Here is a 19,026-nt window from a genome sequence, read left to right as displayed (position 1 = left end):
TTAGTTTGATAGGTTAAATAATCATGTGAAGTTGTGAAGAAAATAGGTGTGAAAAGTGATAAAAAATTAGGACTGTCTCCACCAAGGCTTGAACTCACGCCCTCATGGTTACCACACAAAAAAAAGCCAACTGAGCTACACGCTCAGTGTGACTAAAGAGGGATCCCAGTTGTTTATATGTGAAACACGCGCGTTAAAATGAAAAATAAAAACAAAAGGTCTGAGGGGGGATCGAACCCCAGACCTTATGGCAAGAGAGAGTGGAAGCGCATGTGACCAAGTGAGCTAAACGATGTATTCGTTTAAAACACGCTTTCAGTTAATTATATTTTAAACTCTCCCCTGAGAATTCAAAAATGGCGCCACCCACCATCTTCATCTTCAACCTCAAGCTCTCCATTTTTTGAATTTCTGAACTTGCTCGTTTCTCAACCAAACGTGATGGTGTAAACGTGAATTTCACTCCAAATTTTCTCACGAATCTAAATATGTAACTAATGTCTTTTTATATTAACTACAGCTGCCTAATTTTTCAGAAAACACGAAGAACGTATGAACCCTAAATTTAAAATTAAATGATGGATACGATATATAAATGAATGATGATAGAGGGTTTTTAATCCTCTGATGATGCTAAACAAAATGGTATCGAGATATATAAGAAAGAGTACTTGAATAAGTGAGGTAGAGTTTGAAAAAATACCTCTGAAAATGGAGGTCACGAGGATGATGAGGAACACCTGGGCTTGTGTGAGTGATCCTAAAAGCTTCCTGGGGACTCAGTGATGCTAACTGAACACTTATTATGACTTGAATCCCTCTGAATCGTCCAACTCGACTCCTTCCAATTGAGCTTCAAGTGAACATGGAGGTTGATGAATTTGCAGTTACAGATGAGCTGCAGCCATCTGGATAGCTTCACCACACCCTAAGGAACGTGTTTGAGCACTTAGATTCGCTTGACACCTTCTGAATTACTCCATGGACCTCCAACTGCATATGCTCCAAAACGAAAGCAACAATGGTGTTCTTCCACTTATAGAAGTGATCCAGGTGCTTGGATCACCTCAAATGAACCCCCTTGAGATGTTAGAATGCTTACTTTCCAACGAAGAGCTCTGGTTTGAAGAAAACGATTCTTCTTGCCAAAGAACTTTGAAAAACCATAAGCATGAGAGAGAGAAAGAGAAAGCAAGGAATAGAGTTGCTTTGGTGTGTTTAATTACTGAGGTATGCTCTCTTATTTATAGGCAAATGATGCAGAGCAATTGGAGATAGTAAGCTTGCTTAGTGAAGTGAGTTTGGTTTCTTAAGCATGAAGGAATTCAAAGAATATCCCAAGTGCAATGATGAGCTCCTTGATACCACTCCCTAGCCATCGATTTTGCTTGATCTTAGGGGACAATTCTGATGCAGAAGTGAGCTTCAATTGGTTAGGAAGAGATTCCTTTGGTGATTCATCAATTTGCCATAAATTCTCAAATGTAATCATTACATAATCACATGTCTTTGTTTTTGGGAATATTCTCCAATCCTTATGCAATGATGGAAATTGATGTATGGCATGCTTGCAGATGTATTAGAGGTCGTATAGCATCACTTAGTGAAGCTATTTGCACAAAATTGCAAAGTTTCAAATTGTACATGACCTATAATTTCACTTCATGAGGCCAACTTTGAACATGCGTAACTCCTAGCTCAAAATGAATTTGGAGAAGGTTGAGCACAATTTAGAAAGCCCTAAACATCTACTTCAAATCATTAGTTTAGGGTTTCTTCAGAATCATTTGGGAAAATTGTGAAAAATGAGCCCAAAGTTGGATAAAAACTAGGTTAAAAACACTTAGAAAAATTTCTAAGTTTTTATAACCTAAAGCTTGAAAATTCCAAATCTCTTAAATGGTTGATTTCTTGAAAAAAGTTGCATTGTAAGATGTTGTTTTATTTTGCAAGATCTACAAATTTTATGTTGGAAGTTTTTTGAGTTGTGTAGGTGAAATTTTGAGTTCCCACAATGCCCTCAAAAACCCTAATTCCCGACTTTTTGCTCCTTGATGAATCTCCTTGAATTTCTTTGGTCAAATGACTTTAATAACCATATATTGATGATATTGATCTTTAAAAGTCATGGTTTGACCAAAAATCTTAAAAGTCAAAGGTGATCTTATATAGTTGACTTTTTCCAAATAAAGTGAGATTTTGGACTTTTGTGTGGAATCAAGATCTTCTCCTCAAATGAGTGATGTAAATGGATTATATTGAGGTCATAGAATTCCTTGAACCATGTCTTGAGTTTTGGATCCATGTCCTGATTAAAAGTCAACCATCTAGGTGAATTAGGTCAAAAACCCTAATTGTCGACAAGGTGAAATTGATGACTGTGGATCTTGAATTGGAGTGCAATGCCCAATGGATCTTGTTATATGGATCATTTGAAGATGATTGAAGTATTTGGTAGATGCCTTTGACCTTTTTAGGGTTTCCCAAAGGTAATCCCTGATTCTAGTCCTTGATGGGCTCAAAACCCTAGATTGGTGAGCTAAGCAAACCTGAGTTCATATGATTGGGTGTCTAATCAATCATAGGTGGATAAAAATGAAGCTTTTGAGTCCTATGTTTGTGTTAGAGACTAATCCTTCTATTGATTGATCGTTTGCCTGAGTTCTTTTACTTCTGGCCATCCTCGATTAAATGCCAGATGAAGAAGTAACTGCTCTTGGGTATTTGTTTTGATCTGATGAAAAGCCTGAAGATATGACATCTCAGGGGGGTCAAAAATTAGGGTATGACAGATGCCCCTATTTAAGTTTCTTTTATTTGGAGGGAGAGAGATTGATATCTCGATCTCTCCTGCGTGAAAGAGACTTAAATACTAAAGAATGCCCGAATTTTGGGCGCTCCTGAGATGTTGTAGTGGTAAAAATCTCTGCATGAATTGATCCCGTTGTCGCACTTGGCGGGGATGAGGAGACAAACTCCTGTAGAAATACGTTATGTGGATTCTGGTGAATGGATGGCAATGTAGGATGCGCAAACCATCTTCTTCGACTAAGTGTTGATACTTAGAAAAAGGTGAACAACCTCCCCTCGTTTCGGATGTCCACATCTCGAAACTGGTCTAAGTTGTGATTTTGAACAATATCTCAGATAAAGAGAAATTCTCCAAAGATTTGTTTCCTCATCAAACTTCTCATCAGCACTTGGAGACGAGACGCCATTTGATGGTAATAAAGAAACTTCAAAGGTTTGTTTCCTCATCAAACTTCTCATCAGCACTTGGAGACGAGACGCCATTTGATGGTAATAAAGAAACTTCAAAGGTTTGTTTCCTCATCAAACTTCTCATCAGCACTTGGAGACGAGATGCCATCTGATGGTAATAAAGAAACTTCAAAGGTTTGTTTCCTCATCAAACCTTTCATCAGCATTTGGAGACGAAACGCCATTTGATGGTAATAAAGAAACTTCAAAGGTTTGTTTCCTCATCAAACTTCTCATCAGCACTTGGAGACGAGACGCCATTTGATGGTAAAAAGAAACTTCACCATCTTTCCTTTCGACTTGACGTCTTTGAAAGAATGTCATATGACCTCATGATCTTTTGAGGGGCTAATGACTTTGCTTGAAAGTGGACGAACTATTTTCGGGATGAAAACCATCATTTGTCGACTTATGTTGAGGAGTCTGAACTATCTTCTTGCCGAAGACTGCCATTCATTGACTTCGCTGGGGATCATTCGTCGATCCGCTGGGGAGATTCCAAATTATTTCCTTTGACGAAAAGTGGCATCTATTGACCCTGCTGGGGAAAGACCAAACTTTCATCGACCCTGTGGGGAATTCCAAAATGCGAAATAGACTATCTTATCTGAAGAAGATTGCCGAGTGTCGCTCTGCGGGAGAGTCTCGGCTGGGGAACTCCAAAAGTGAACAAACTATTTCTTTAAAGGAAATTGCCATTTGTTGACTTGCTCGGGGAGATCCTTGTGTATGAACCATCGTCTTGAAGAAGAAAGTTCTTTCACAACTTGCGGGGGAAACCCGGGTACATGTCTCAGTGACTTGGGCACTAACTATGCTAACTATGCAATTATGATGCGATGTATGCATGAAAATTATAAAATGTAAAGTGAATGTGAATAGAAATGTCGCGGATGTGAAATCCTGGGATACGACTTGAATTTTGTTGATCAGAAGATGTCTTCTTCTTGAGATATGCACTCCGTCGGGGATACCGGGTAATCAGTTGCCCGCTATTTTGAGTGACATGGTTTGAAGTGAAGATCCGTCATCGGGAGATGTTCACAAAGCGACCTCATGGGGAAATCTAGGTTCCTGGAGTCTCAACCGTTCTCGGAGCAACTGTTTGCATTCTTCCTATTATTTGTAATCCTTAGAAAGAAAATTCACCTTTATTTTTGCAAGTAAATTCATTTTATTTTATGAAAACGATTTGTTTCAAGAAAATGACTGTTTAAATTAAAACGCATTTTAAGAAACTAAAAAAGACTCGATTGCAAATAAAGGCACAAGGCTCAAATTATTATTTATGAAGTGGTAACCAGCCAAATGCTTGATCCCATGGATTATTTACAAAGTTGGAAATTGGTAATTTTTGGGAAGAGGGCTACGATGAAACGTGACGACCGTTATCTTTCCCTTCCACTCTGAATTGCGCTGTATTCGTGCTTCGTAGAAGATGACCTACTGGTGATGAATACTCCGCTATGGATTTCGAATGATCAAGTTTGTCCTGAACACAGTTACTTGCCATATATCCCTAACTTTTGCGTAAACTACCCCTTTCGGGTTTTAAGTTTACCGGGATTGATTATATATATATTTTTTTGTCTCTAACTTTTGCCTGAATCGCCCTTTCGGGTTTTCGATTCACCGAGACGCTCTTTTTTGCCTAAGCCGCTCTTTGCGAGTTTTCAACTTAGCGAGCTGTTCTTTTGTTTATTTAGGCGAAGTATTTCTTGACTGCGTCAACGTTTACAGGACGGGTGAATTCTTCTCCATCCATAGTCGTGAGTATTAAGGCTCCTCCTGAGAAAGCTCTCTTGACCACGTATGGGCCGTCATAATTGGGAGTCCATTTCCCTCTCGAATCTGTGAGAAAAGATTGAATCTTTTTGAGTACAAGGTCGCCTTCTTTGATTGTGCGAGGTCGAACCTTTTTCTCGAAAGCTTTCTTCATTCTTTGTTGATATAGCTGTCCGTGGCATAAAGCTGTCATGCGCTTTTCTTCGATTAAGTTCAATTCATCGAATCTGCTTTGACACCACTCGGCTTCTGTTAATTTTGCCTCCGTCAAAACTCTCATTGATGGAATCTCAACTTCTATAGGTAGGACTGCCTCCATGCCATATACAAGGGAGAAAGGAGTTGCTCTAGTCGAAGTACGTACAGATGTACGGTAACCATGAAGAGCAAATGGGAGCATTTCATGCCAATCTTTGTAAGTGATGACCATTTTCTGAATGATTTTCTTGATGTTTTTGTTAGCTGCTTCTACAGCTCCATTCATCTTTGGTCTGTAAGGAGATGAGTTGTGATGTTCAATCTTGAATTCTTCACAAAGCTCCTTCATCATTTTGTTATTCAAATTTGACCCATTGTCAGTGATTATCTTGCTAGGAATGCCGTAGCGACATATGATGTGATTCTTGATAAACCTGACGACAACTTGTCTTGTGACATTTGCATATGAAGCTACTTCAACCCACTTGGTGAAATAGTCTATGGCTACCAAGATGAAGCGATGTCCGTTGGACGCTTTCGGCTCGATCATTCCAATCATGTCGATTCCCCACATGGAAAAAGGCCAAGGGGAAGAGAGTATGTTGAGAAGAGATGGTGGCACATGAATTCTATCGGCGTAGATCTGGCATTTGTGACACCTCTTTGCATACTGGTAGCAATCTGACTCTATTGTCAGCCAATAATATCCTGCTCTCTGTATTTTCCTTGTCATGGTATGTCCATTGGTGTGAGTACCAAAGGAACCTTCATGTATTTCTCTCATGAGTGTTTCTGCTTCCTTCTTGTCAACGCATCTGAGCAGAACCATGTTGAAATTTCTCTTGTACAAAACATCTTCATTCAGGAAGAATCTGCCAGCTAACTTTCTCAAAGTCTCTCTATCTTTCTTTGATGCCCCAAGAGGGTACTCTTATCTTTGAAGAAAATTTTTGATGTCGTGATACCACGGTTTGTCGTCGATGATTGCTTCTACTGTGAAAACATGAGCGGGCCTATCCAGGCGCATAACATCGACCTGAGGAATGTCATTCCAATGATTTATCCTAATCATGGAAGAGAGTGTGGCTAATGCATCAGCCAAGTTATTTTCTTCACGAGGAATGTGATGAAAATATACCCTGTCAAAGAATGGTAACAATCTTCTCGCGTAGTCTTTGTAAGGGATTAGCCCTGGTTGGCGTGTTTCCCATTCTCCTTTGATTTGATTGATGACCAAAGCAGAATCTCCGTATACATCCAAGTGTTTGATTCTTAGATCCACGGCTTCTTCGAGACCCATGATGCAAGCTTCATACTCGGCCTCATTGTTTGTGCACTTGAAAGTTAATCTGGCGGTAAATGGAATATGGGTACCCTGAGGTGTAACAATGATTGCCCCAATTCCTCGTCCATAAGCATTGACAGCTCCGTCAAAGATTAAGCCCCACTGGGATCCTATCTCAGGTCCTTCGTCTGGTAGTGGCTCGTCGTAGTCTTTCATCTTGAGGTACATCACGTCCTCGTCCGGAAAGTCAAAACTGGTTGATTTATGACCATTGAGTGGATGGTGAGCCAGGTGCTCTGCTAGGATACTTCCTTTCACGGCTTTCTGTGCGTGATACTCAATGTCATATTCTGATAACAACATCTGCCAACGGGCAATTCTTCCGGTTAAAGCAGGCTTTTCAAAGATGTACTTGATTGGATCCATATGGGAGATCAAACAAGTAGTATGTCGAATCATGTACTGGCGGAGACGCTTGGCAGCCTAGGCCAAAGCACAACACGTCTTTTCGAGCATGGAGTAGCGGGATTCACAGTCAGTGAATTTCTTGCTCAGGTAGTAGATGGCATGCTCTTTTCTTTTCGTCTCGTCTTGCTGTCCAAGGACACAACCCATGGAATCTTCTAAGACGGTTAAGTACATTATCAAAGGTCTTCCTTCCACTGGAGGAGACAAGATGGGTGGTTTGAGCAGATATTCCTTAATGCTGTCGAACGCTTTCTGACAATCGTCTGTCCAGACGCAACTTTGATTTTTCCGTAGAAGTTTGAAAATTGGAGCACAAGTTGCAGTCATGAGATATATGAATCTCGAGATGTAGTTCAGACGTCCAAGAAATCCTCTAACTTGTTTCTCGGTTCTGGGTGAAGGCATTTCTTGAATTGCCTTGACTTTGTCTGGATCCACTTCAATTCCTCGTTTGCTGACGATGAAACCAAGGAGTTTTCCTGAGTAGACACCAAAGGTACACTTGTTGGGATTCAGGCGAAGCTGAAACTTCCGTAAGCGCTGAAATAACTTTGTCAGATTCTGTATGTGATCTTCCTCATTCTCTGACTTGGCGATCATGTCGTCCACATACACTTCCACCTCCTTATGCATCATGTCATGGAAAAGTGTAGTCATTGCCCTTTGATAAGTTGCCCCTGCGTTCTTTAGTCCAAAAGGCATAACGCGATAGCAAAACGTGCCCCAGGGGTGATGAAAGCTGTTTTCTCCATGTCTTCAGGTGCCATTTTGATCTGGTTGTATCCTGAAAATCCGTCCATGAATGAGAAAACTTTGGATTTTGCTGTACTGTCAACCAACATGTCAATATGTGGTAACGGAAAATCGTCCTTAGGGCTAGCTTTGTTCAAATCTCTATAGTCGACGCACATGCGGACTTTTCCGTCTTTCTTAGGAACGGGAACAATGTTAGCTAACCACTGAGGGTATTTTGAAGTGACGAGGAAACCAGCGTTGATTTGCTTTTGAACTTCCTCTTTGATTTTCAAGGCCATCTCTGGATGAGTTCTTCTTAATTTTTGCTTAACCGGAGGGCACTCTGCTTTTAACGGTAGGTGATGCTCCACTATATTGGTATCCAACCCTGGCATATCCTGATAAGACCAAGCGAAGACATCTGAAAATTATTTGAGCAGCTGTATCAAACTCTCTCTGATCTCTGAACTGAGCGAAGCTCCAATCTTAACCTCTTTTCTGTTTCCATCGGAACCAAGGTTAATGATCTCTAGAGGCTCATTGTATGGCTGAATGGCCTCTTCCTTTTGTTGAAGTAACCGTGAAATTTCCTTTGATATTTCTTCATCTTCTTCTTCCTCTACCTCGAATACAGAAAACCCAAAGCTTGGAGAAGTCATACGGTCGTACGTTTCAACGGGGTATTTTATGATTAATCTGCATATGTGTGATAAATTTTATTTAGACAACGAGGGAAGACTCGATGTATGCAGTTAATGGAATTTTTGATGTTTTTTTAAGGGTGTTTTTTAGGATTACCAATTTCCGAAAAAAGAAAAGGAAAAACTAACGAAGGAACAAAATGACATTTTTATTTATTGACAGTCATTTCTTGAAATAAAGACCCTATAAAACCAAACTCTATTGCTTTGGGCGAAGCAAAGAGGGACATTTTCCTAAGAAATAGTAAAATGCAAAGCTCTATGAAACATCTCTTCACCATGGGCTATGGTGAGAGGACAAAATAACGGTGAAAGTTCCTACTTAGGAGTGCGAACAACAGTTGAAACTTCAACATCTGTCCAATAGTGGCGAACCCCATTGTGCACTAAGTAATCTGGCACCTTAAGCTTAAGCTGGCCTGTGGTAGGTCTTGGTTTACCAACCACTGTCTCCGCAACACGCAGACGATCTTCTTCTACTTCAGTAGACTGAGCGGTGTGAGCATACCCATTTCCAAGTGGAGTATGTCGGTTTTTCTTTTGAGGAAACTTCCAATCTTCTGAATGGAGGGACTCGTTGTCGGAGACACTTTCGAGGTCATCCTCTTCTGTATTTTGGTCTTGCTCTTCTCCCAAGATGGCATTAACTAGGTATGTGAACTCTAGATCCGTAGCCTCGGAAGGTGACTTGGGGATATAATCCTCAATGATGACTTCACCAGATGCTGATGATGAATAGCAAGGGTTATACATCTCTTTTGGCTGAGAGAGGTACTCATAATCAATGTTCCATCCGGTTGGAACAATGTCTTCAAGAGAGATTTTTGAACTTTCAGGAGCGGAGTATTTCACCATGTAGTCGAATTTTCCGCTTGGTTCTCCTAATGTGTCCCAAGTTTCTTCGGGGATAGGAGGAACTTCTTCTGATGAACCATGACTTCTGGTGGTGAAGCTGTTAGTAACTTCGTCACTGATTGGTTGAGTCTTAGTTTCAGATTCTTTAGTTGGATAACAGCAAGGTGAATCAGACTCTGATAGGGCTATGTATCCTGCCTCGAGAAGGTAAGACATACATTACACTTCAAAATTCTCATTGGGGTCTTCTGTACCGATGGTATTGACTGTTTGTTGAACAGGTTAAAGAAAACCTCCACTGCGGAAAGTTTCTTGAATTGCAAGAACTACCTCAATTCCTGGAATAGCCTTTGATGATGTTGGAAAGAATCCAACTCCCGTTCTGTTCTTGTTGTTGGTAGGAATATCAATGTGCCCCCAACCACTGGTAGTGCCATCCTTTACAACTTGGATTGCATCTTTGTAGGAGGAAATCGATGCTGCTTTCTCTTTTCCTTTATCCTTGTCCAAGGAAAGTGCTTGGAATTTAGTTCCAGTGACTTCTTTTGGTTCTATGTCGGAGAATGATGACAGGTTACTGACGATCAAAGCTCGTTCTCCACATACGGTTACCAATTTGTCATTTCTTATGAACTTCAGTTTCTGATGAAGCGTGGAAGTAATTGCCCCAGCCTCATGAATCCATGGGCGACCTAGCAAACAACTGTATTGTGCTGGGATATCCATAACTTGAAAAGTGATTTTGAACGTTTGAAGTCCAATAGTTATGGGAAGATCTACTTCTCCAAAAACTGACTTTCTTGATCCATCAAATGCTTTGACGATGACGTGACTGTCCCTCAATGGGTAATCTTTGAAAGATAGTCTTGACAATGTTGATTTAGGCATGACGTTGAGAGAGGATCCATTGTCTATTAGGACTCCTGTGAGTACATCATTCATGCAGCTAACTGAGATGTGAAGTGGAAGGTTATGGTCCACTCCTTCTTCAGGAAGATCTTCGTCACAGAAACTCAGGCTAGTTCCTGCGGAGATGTTGGCAATGATATTGTTGAATTGCCCTACAGTAACACTTGGTTCTACGAAAGCTTGTTCCAAAACTTTCTGTAGAGCTTCCCTATGAGCTTCAGAACTCAATAGTAGGGAGAGAACAGATATCCTAGACGGAGTATGTAGTAGCTGGTCTACAATGTTGTATTCACTCCCCTGGATTAACTTCAAGATCTCATCATTTTCTTTCGCTTGAACAACATGGGTCGGATGATTGTCTTGCCTATGTGGTGCTTCTTCCGAAGGCTTTTCCACATTTTCTGTTGCTCTGTTGAAGACTCGTCCACTTCTGGTGACTCGACTAATGTCAGCAATGTTGACAACAGACGGCAATGGTATTTCCTTACCATTTTCAATGAATGTAGCATTTTACTTATAAGGTATAGCCTTGTCAGACTCATACGGTACAGGACCTGGTAAGTAAATGACTAACGGAGCAATTGTTGTCTTCCTGCTGTCATACTTGATTTGCATAGGTTCAACTTGGTTAATTTGAAGAGATACGGTAAAAACTTCGTCATATTCTCGGTTGGCAAGAACTGTAATGGTATTTTCATCCATCAGTTTCTGAATGTCGTTGCGAACACGCAGACATCCTCGTGAATTTCTTCGACAAATTCTGCATCTACTGTAAGGATGGAAATCCGTTCCAAAGTAGGCAAGTCCATTTAAAGTCTTATGGAACCTGACTACCGATCCTTCGAGATCTTCAACTTTGTAGATTTTGTATTCTCCTGGACATCCTTGAACCATGTTGATGTCGCGCTCAGTTTTGACTCGAATGTGTTGAATCCATCCTAAGTCCATTTGTTCTTGTAATGCAGCTTGAACTACGGCACATCCTTGATTATTCTTTGGACAAATTTCACATGTGAAGTAGTTGTGAGGTGGTACATGACCGTATCCAGCTTGTCTAGCGTGCATTTTGACGAGATTTTCCCCTATCTGACGAATATCGTAGATTTGAATGACATTGGGGTGTTGATCTATCAAATTTACTGAAGCTTCTTTATGCTGCGGCAAAGGATTTGCTTGGACGTTAGGATTAGTATCTTTGAAGGATAGCATTCTGCTCTTTACTAATCTTTGGACGTCGGCCTTGAAACTAAAACATCTCTCAATGTTGTGACCTGGTGCCCCCTAATGATAGGGACACGATTGACCAGCCTTGAACCAAGATGATGATTCGTTTACAGGATTTGAAGGGCTCTTTGTCTGAATGAGTCCTTTCGCCAGTAGTGTTGGGAATAAATCCGCATATGGCATTGGTATGGGATCAAAGGCAGGATACCTTGGAATCCGATTGTTGTTGAAATTTGGAGGTCGAACCTGCTGCTGAGGTTGCTGCGACCTTTGTTGGAATGGTTGTTGTGAAACCTGAGGTTGATAAGCTGGCGCTGAGTTAACAACCGGAGTTACTGTAGCAAACTGAGGTGAAAACTTCTTCCTTGCTTTGTGCAAGACATTGCTGACATCTTGATCCTTTTTCTTCTGGAAAGAACTTCCATACTTCCTAGGACTAATAGAAGATTCTGGTTCTTTGTTCAAGCGTCCTTCTCGAACTGCTTCTTCTAAACGTACACCCATGTTTACCATCTCGGTAAAGTCACTTGGTACACTTGCAACCATTCGTCCGTAATAAAATGGACTCAAAGTTTTGAGATAGATTTTTGTCATTTCTTTCTCTTCAAGTGGTGGACAAATTTGAGCAGCAACTTCACGCCATCTCTGAGCGTATTCCTTGAATCTTTCTTTATCCTTTTGAGTCATGGCCCGGAGTTGATCTCTGTCGGGATCCATATCCAGATTGTACTTATACTGTTTGACGAAGGCCTCTCCGAGGTCTCGGAAAGTACGGATCTCTGAACTGTCCAAGTTCATGTACCATTTGAGTGCAGCACCAGTCAGGCTGTCTTGAAAATAATGAATGAGCAATTGTTGATTATCAGTCTGAGTTGACATTCTTTGAGCGTACATCACGAGATGACTTTGTGGGCATGAATTCCCCTTTGTACTTCTCGAACTCTGGTACTTTGAATTTGTGAGGAATCTTAACATTTGGAACCAGACAGAGGTCTGCAGCATTCTTTCCAAATAGATCTTGTCCTCGGAGAGTCTTGATTTCGTTTTGCATTTGCAAAAACTGTTCCTGGAACTCGTCCAATCTTTCATACATGCCAGCATCCTCACTTGGAGCGTGATGATATACTTGTCCGCCCGGTGGAGGAAAAGTATGCATAATCGGTCGTGGAGAAGCCATGACAGCAGATCTTGGAATCTTAACATTCTGTTGTGTGAAACCCATTGCCGTTGCTCTTGGAACTTCAATTTCCAGAGGTTTGTAACCCTCCGGTGGACGCATCTCCGTTGTAGTTCTTGGAACTTCAGAAGCTGGAGGTATGTACCCTTCTGGAGTAAAGTTATACGGCATGCCCCAAGGTCGATCGGGAGGCATGGTATACTGAGGAATAGGAGTAGAAACAATCTCGGAAACCACAGTCCTTTGTGGTTCTTCTGGCGTTGGTTGATTCTGCGCAACTACCAGGGCTTATACCATACTATTGAGTCTTTCAACAGTACCCTTAAGAGTATTAATCTCTTCTCTGAGTTCTTCATTCTCTTGCTCAAAGTCTTCCATTTTTTTCTTGCGACTTGAACGAGTGTTGTATGGATGAGACAACTTGAAAGTCTTGGTTCACCTCCTTCTCCTCCTCTCTTTCTGGAGAAAGGAAAGTGACTATTAGATCCGCGACAATTCTCGTGTCAGTGCGTACGATTAAAGCAATGCATGATGTGCAATTAAGTTATTAGTTTTTCAAGGAAACACCATAATTACGTTATGAAACATCAAACTTTTATTAATTAAGCGAAAATGCCGTTTTTACACACTTCGAAAAGGGAAATACAGAGAAACTGAGAGAAAGGACTCTTAAAACTTTGACGAAGAGCCGACTTCACGTTCTAACATTTTCTTCTGTTTCTTGAGCTGAGCGTTCTCTGACGTGAGCCGATCGATGATCCAAGAAGCAGGCGGGATATGATGAGAAAGTGATGATTGTGTCACTTGTCGATCGAGTACTTCAAGTAACTCATCCTTCCTTCTTAGGATGTTCTGAATCTCAACGTTTTCCGTGTTGATGATTCGATACTTGTTCCTCCAAGCATTCCTTTCTTGGCATACCTTGTTTAATGCCGCTTGCAGTTTTTCAACATCGGTGGAGAAAAGGTAAATTGGTTCCCTTAGGGGAATAAATTCTTGATGTTGATATGGCATCCTGAGCTTGAATGCTCTGACGCGTACCCATTGAAGGTAAGGATCCAGGGAGATGCAAATATGTTTTCCTAACAACCTTCTCCCTTTTGTGTGAACAAGACGCCAGGCTTGGACAATTTCCCTCTTCAGCATGTTACCATGATCGTCGATGTTCTTGAAGAACAGACCCTCCAATTGAATACTACTTGGAATGTTTTTCATGGGATAGCCATATTGACGACGGGCTAAAGCTGGATTATAGCTGATTCCTCCCTTAGTTCCAATAAGGGGTACGTTAGGATAACTTCCACAACTGAAGATGATCTTGGTTTCGTCGTTGTCAGGACTACACCACTCAATGTCCGTATGAGTGAGAGACATGATTTTCTGTGACCAGTAAAGGCCATCCCTCATGTTCCAGAAAGTGCTAGACTTCGGCAGGTGCGAGACGAACCATTCGTATAACAACGGTACGCATCATGTGATTAATCCTCCTCGCTGCAGGTTTCTTGAATGCACAGAGTGATAAGCATCCGCAAGCAAGGTTGGAACTGGATTTCCAATTAAGAAGATCTTAATTGCGTTGATGTCGACGAAATCGTTAATGTTAGGAAACAAAAACAATCCGTAGATAAGAAAAGCCAAGATTTCCTCAAATGCGCTCATATCTTGGATGCTGACGAAATACCGAGCTTGATCAAACAAGAATTTGGAGGGCAATCCCTGAATTCCTCCTCTACTCACCATATGAGTTCTGATGTCGACTACGTTCAAAGGAGTAGTTGCAGCAATGATAATGTCGTCAGGATTCTTTTCCAAACCGGAGTACGGATCTTGCGCGTACACGGGTATTCCAATTAGACGAGAGTACTCCTCCAACGTAGGCATGAGTTGATAATCTGGAAAGGTAAAGCAGTGATACGTTGGATCGTAAAACTGTACCAATGTGGGAAGGATCCCATCCACAATGTTAGTGCTGAGAAGAGGCAGAAGTTTTCCATACTTCTCCTTGAAAGCCCGGGGGTTGACCACCAGTTTTCCGAGCTTTTCCAATTCCTCGACCTTAGGAATTTTGAAGGTGTATTTCCTAGCTCTCTTTCTTCCGTAATCCATGGTATAGATCTTTAAGTCCTTTCTCCGTTTCTCTCTTTCTGAAGTTCAAAACGTTCGTTATTTAGTTTCCTTGAAAAACGACTCGAAAAATACTTTTTTTGTTTTAATTATTATGATGAATGAATCAATGGATGCATGAATGCACACACAAGAGTTTTTAAACAAACATGGCGTAGAAGGGTATAGTGGTCATGAAGTCACAACACAAACCTCGCCCCAATGGTAAACTAAGGATAAGGATTTTTGTACCTGTAGAACGGGTTCTAGGGGTCTCAGAGTTTTTGCTCAATCTTAAAGATACGTTGATTGGTATCTATAAGAGAGTTTTCTCCGAGTGTAGTATCTGCGTGACAATTACTTCCGTAATCAGCGTTCTACGTCCTAAAAAAGGCTTTAAGTGGGGTCAATGTGTTTCTAGGTCCTCCTGGTACAAATCAGTCTCGGAATGCATTGGCGCAGTTAATCACAACCAGCCAGGAAAATCCCAAGAGTAGATTTGGAAACCAAGATTAGAGGGCCTTCACCGAGAAGACATCCTCCATCCTATCTTATGTTGCACTCAAATCCGGGTATAGGATTTCTCACCACAAGGGGGAATCAAGCCCTTTCCCGATACAAAATAAATAAAATAAACAAATATAAATGCACCAAACACATGATATGATACAGAGGTTAGGCAGGACCTCTCTTGTTTGAGGGGGAATTTGGCATCCCTAATTCCTCATTGGGGCTGGACCAGCAACAGGTCAACCATTGGTTTGGATGAAAAACCAAGGTTTTTAACACTTATATCCCCAGCAGAGTCGCCATTTTTCTGTGGTGTCGTTTTTTTTACCTCCCCGTTTCACTTGGGAGGACGACACGCTAGACCCTTCACGCGAAATTTGGAAGGAGAATGCGCCCGGGGTGGGATGAATTTTGTTTCAGTTCTTCCTACGATATCACACGAACTTTTTAATTATCCTAAACGAGTAGGAGAGGGGAAAAAGATCTCAAATTAACCCTAGGAGTTTGCTAAGTGTGGGGATTTCACCTAGACTAGAAATTCTGGAGTTCGGGGGGTCGGTTATACATAGGGAAGAGTTTAAGCACCCTACATATCCGTAGTACTCTACGGGAACCTTCTTTGTGTCATTGTGATTGTGTTTGTTGCTAAAGATTGGGAAAGTTTCACCTTTGTGTTAGGAGATAGAATTGAATTGATTAAAGAAAGACAGACAGACAGACAGACTATTTTTGGTATTTTATTAGCTCGCTGAGATTCCTTGTGAAACTCATGCCTACATATCCCTAATGGAAGTCAGAGCTTAATGTAGTTCGGGGAACTAACTAGGGAAATTAATTATTTTTGGTGCCTTGCTTGAAGCTCAAGGTTGAAGCTTTGAATTAAATCTCTGTTAACAGTAAAGAGACATGAAGTCATCTTTATAGAGAAGTATTTCTACTATTCCACCACAAACATTTAAAGAGTGACAGAATAACTGAATTCATTTCATTCAAGAGGGGGACCTTACTTGTGTATGTGCAAGTATACCGGTCAATTGTGTCTCTAATGAAAGAAAGATGCTCATCCAAATTAGGGAAAGTTAATCACATGTCTGGGTTTTAGTGCCAGCTCATGCCTTTCAAAATCCTAAATGGGAGACTTGATTAAAATTAAAATGAAATGTAATGTTTGTTTGTTTGAGTGTGGTAGAGTAGTAAAAATATCTCTCTATAGAGATAAGCTATGTCTATCTACTGTATAAAAGATTTGACTTTAGCTGGCTTGCATGAGGCCCAAGCTTGAGGCTTTTTGATTGTTTTTATTGACTCTGAGAGATAACTCTACTGGGGTTTAATTACAGGGAATTTGTGTTCTGTACAAAGCCCAGAATTGAGGCTGACTCTAGTTGGAGAGTGTTTATTTGATGGATTTTATTTGGTGTTCTGTACAAAGCCCAGAATTGAGGCTGACTCTACTTAGGGAGACTCTATTTGTGTGCCTTGTATGAGGCCCAAGGTTGTGGCTGACTGCTGAGGATAACTGAGTTTTTTAAGACTATGGATGACTCTATTTTGTGTGCCTTGTACAAAGCCCAAGGTTGTGGCTACTCTAGCTAGGGGAAAGATTATTTTCTGCCTTGTACAAAGCCCAAGGTTGTGGCAGACTCTTAAAGAAACTGATTATGGAAGACTCTATGGGGAAAAGATCCTTGAGATTAGGAATCTTTGACACAGGGAAATATGGTTTATCTGCCTTGTACAAAGCCCAAGGTTGTGGCTACTAAAAAGAAAGGACTCACTGGGGGAGTTTTATTCTGCTAGAGGTTTTAACAAACTAATTTATTTTTTATGTTTTTGGAAGCTAACCCTTTCCAGGGATTTTGACTCAGCTGGAGAAATTGTCTATTAAAAGACTGGATTTTTGGAGGCTAACCCTTTCCAGGGGTTTTGACTCTTTGGGGGAATTTATCTCTTAAAGGAGTGAGTCTTTGTTAAAATGATAGAATGGTTTTGGAGGCTAACCCTTTCCAGGGGTTTTTATTAAAATGAAGGAATGTGTGGAGGCTGACCCTTTCCAGGGGTTTTTGTTAAAATGAAGGAATGTGTGGAGGCTGACCCTTTCCAGGGGTTTTTGTTAAAATGAAGGAATGTGTGGAGGCTGACCCTTTCCAGGGGTTTTTGTTAAAATGAAGGAATGTGTGGAGGCTGACCCTTTCCAGGGGTTTTTGTTGAAATGAATGGCAGAAAGATTATCTAGTGGAGACTTCTTGTTTAAAGCCCAAGATTAAGGCTGACTCTGACTGAGAATAAACAAACATGGATCCTAGACTCTGCTAAGGAAGATTGATGAAGATAAGGGTGACAGAGACTGTCCATGTCTCTCATTCCAAAAAGTGTACTCAATATGAGATTGAGACAGTCTTAGCTTGTTTAAAGTCTAGTTTAAAGTATGGAAGACACTCACCAGGATAGGCTAAAAGGTAACTAAAGACCTGTTCCTATGTTTATAAGAAACCTGATGGGTCCTGGTATACAAGCTCAAGAGGAAGCTGGAAATGCTTTTAAGAAGCCTGTGGGTCCTTGTACAAAGCCCAAGAGGAGGCTAGTCGAGGGTCATCGAGGGTCCTTGTTATAGCACAAGAGAAAGCTATGTGGTTTTGAACTTATTTTGGCTCTAAGCAAATGGGTAAGAGGTTTCACCGGGAATAATTCCTCTTTGGGTGGATGTGTCCTATTTTGGGTTCTAAGGCTTTTGCCAAGATGTTTCACCGGGAATAATTCATTTTGGGGGTTTGAACTACAGATCTCTAATTAGGAAAGAGCCTTCACCGGGAAGACATTCTCAATCCTAGGCCATATTCCTATAATATATATATAGTTTAACTGTCCTAGGGTTTACACTCAAACGTAGTTCTAAACAATATATAAACAGTTCTATATTTGACAGTAATTTAAATAAAAGACTGTAAATTGAAAGCTTGTAAAGCCTAACCTGGATGGAGTGGAGGCCTTTGAAGAAGTATGTACAAAGCCTCAATAGCAATTTTTGTTGTTTTGCTGATAACAGTTTAAGGGTTTTGAAAACAGAAGAAGTGAAGATGGACATAGGTCACATAGGTATCTGAAGAGTTTCACCGGGAATAATGCCCTTCAAATACCAGAAGAAAGTTTTGAAAACAGAAAGAAGATTTTGTAAATACAGTTTTTGAAAACAAACTATGAAAAGAAAAAGGTGCTGGGTCTTACACTCTAATAGAGGCCCAAAGATTTATTTACTGTTTATGAAACAGTTGAAAAATGAAGTACTGTTTGAAACAATTTCATTGACTGTATGAAATAAAAAGGGTTGGGACTTACACTCTATTAGAGGCCCAAAAGATTTATTTACTGTTTATGAAAAAACAGTTGAGAATGATTTGAAATAAAAAAGGATGGATGGGACTTACACTCTATTAGAGGCCCAAAAGATTTATTTACTGTTTATGAAAAAACAGTTGTTTAAAAGAGATTGAAATATTTTTGAGATTTGACAAAAGTCAACCTAATTGAGGTAAAGACAAAATCTATACCTAATTAAGACCTAAATGATTAGGGTTTTACCATAAAAATCATTTACAAAAAATAATTAGGGTTAAAACAAATGAAAATGTATTAAAAGTATTTTAGAAAATACATCATTTTAAACCTAATAAAAATACATGAAATAAATAATATTTTTGTGATTTTTTTAATTATTTATAAAATAGATATATTAAATGATAAGTGTGTAAAAAATGAAGTGAAAATGATTTAGTTTGATAGGTTAAATAGTCATGTGAAGTTGTGAAGAAAATAGG

The sequence above is a fragment of the Vicia villosa genome, linkage group LG1, assembly GCF_029867415.1.
Source record: "Vicia villosa cultivar HV-30 ecotype Madison, WI linkage group LG1, Vvil1.0, whole genome shotgun sequence".
Taxonomy (NCBI): domain Eukaryota; kingdom Viridiplantae; phylum Streptophyta; class Magnoliopsida; order Fabales; family Fabaceae; genus Vicia; species Vicia villosa.
This window is presented reverse-complemented; position numbering follows the sequence as displayed.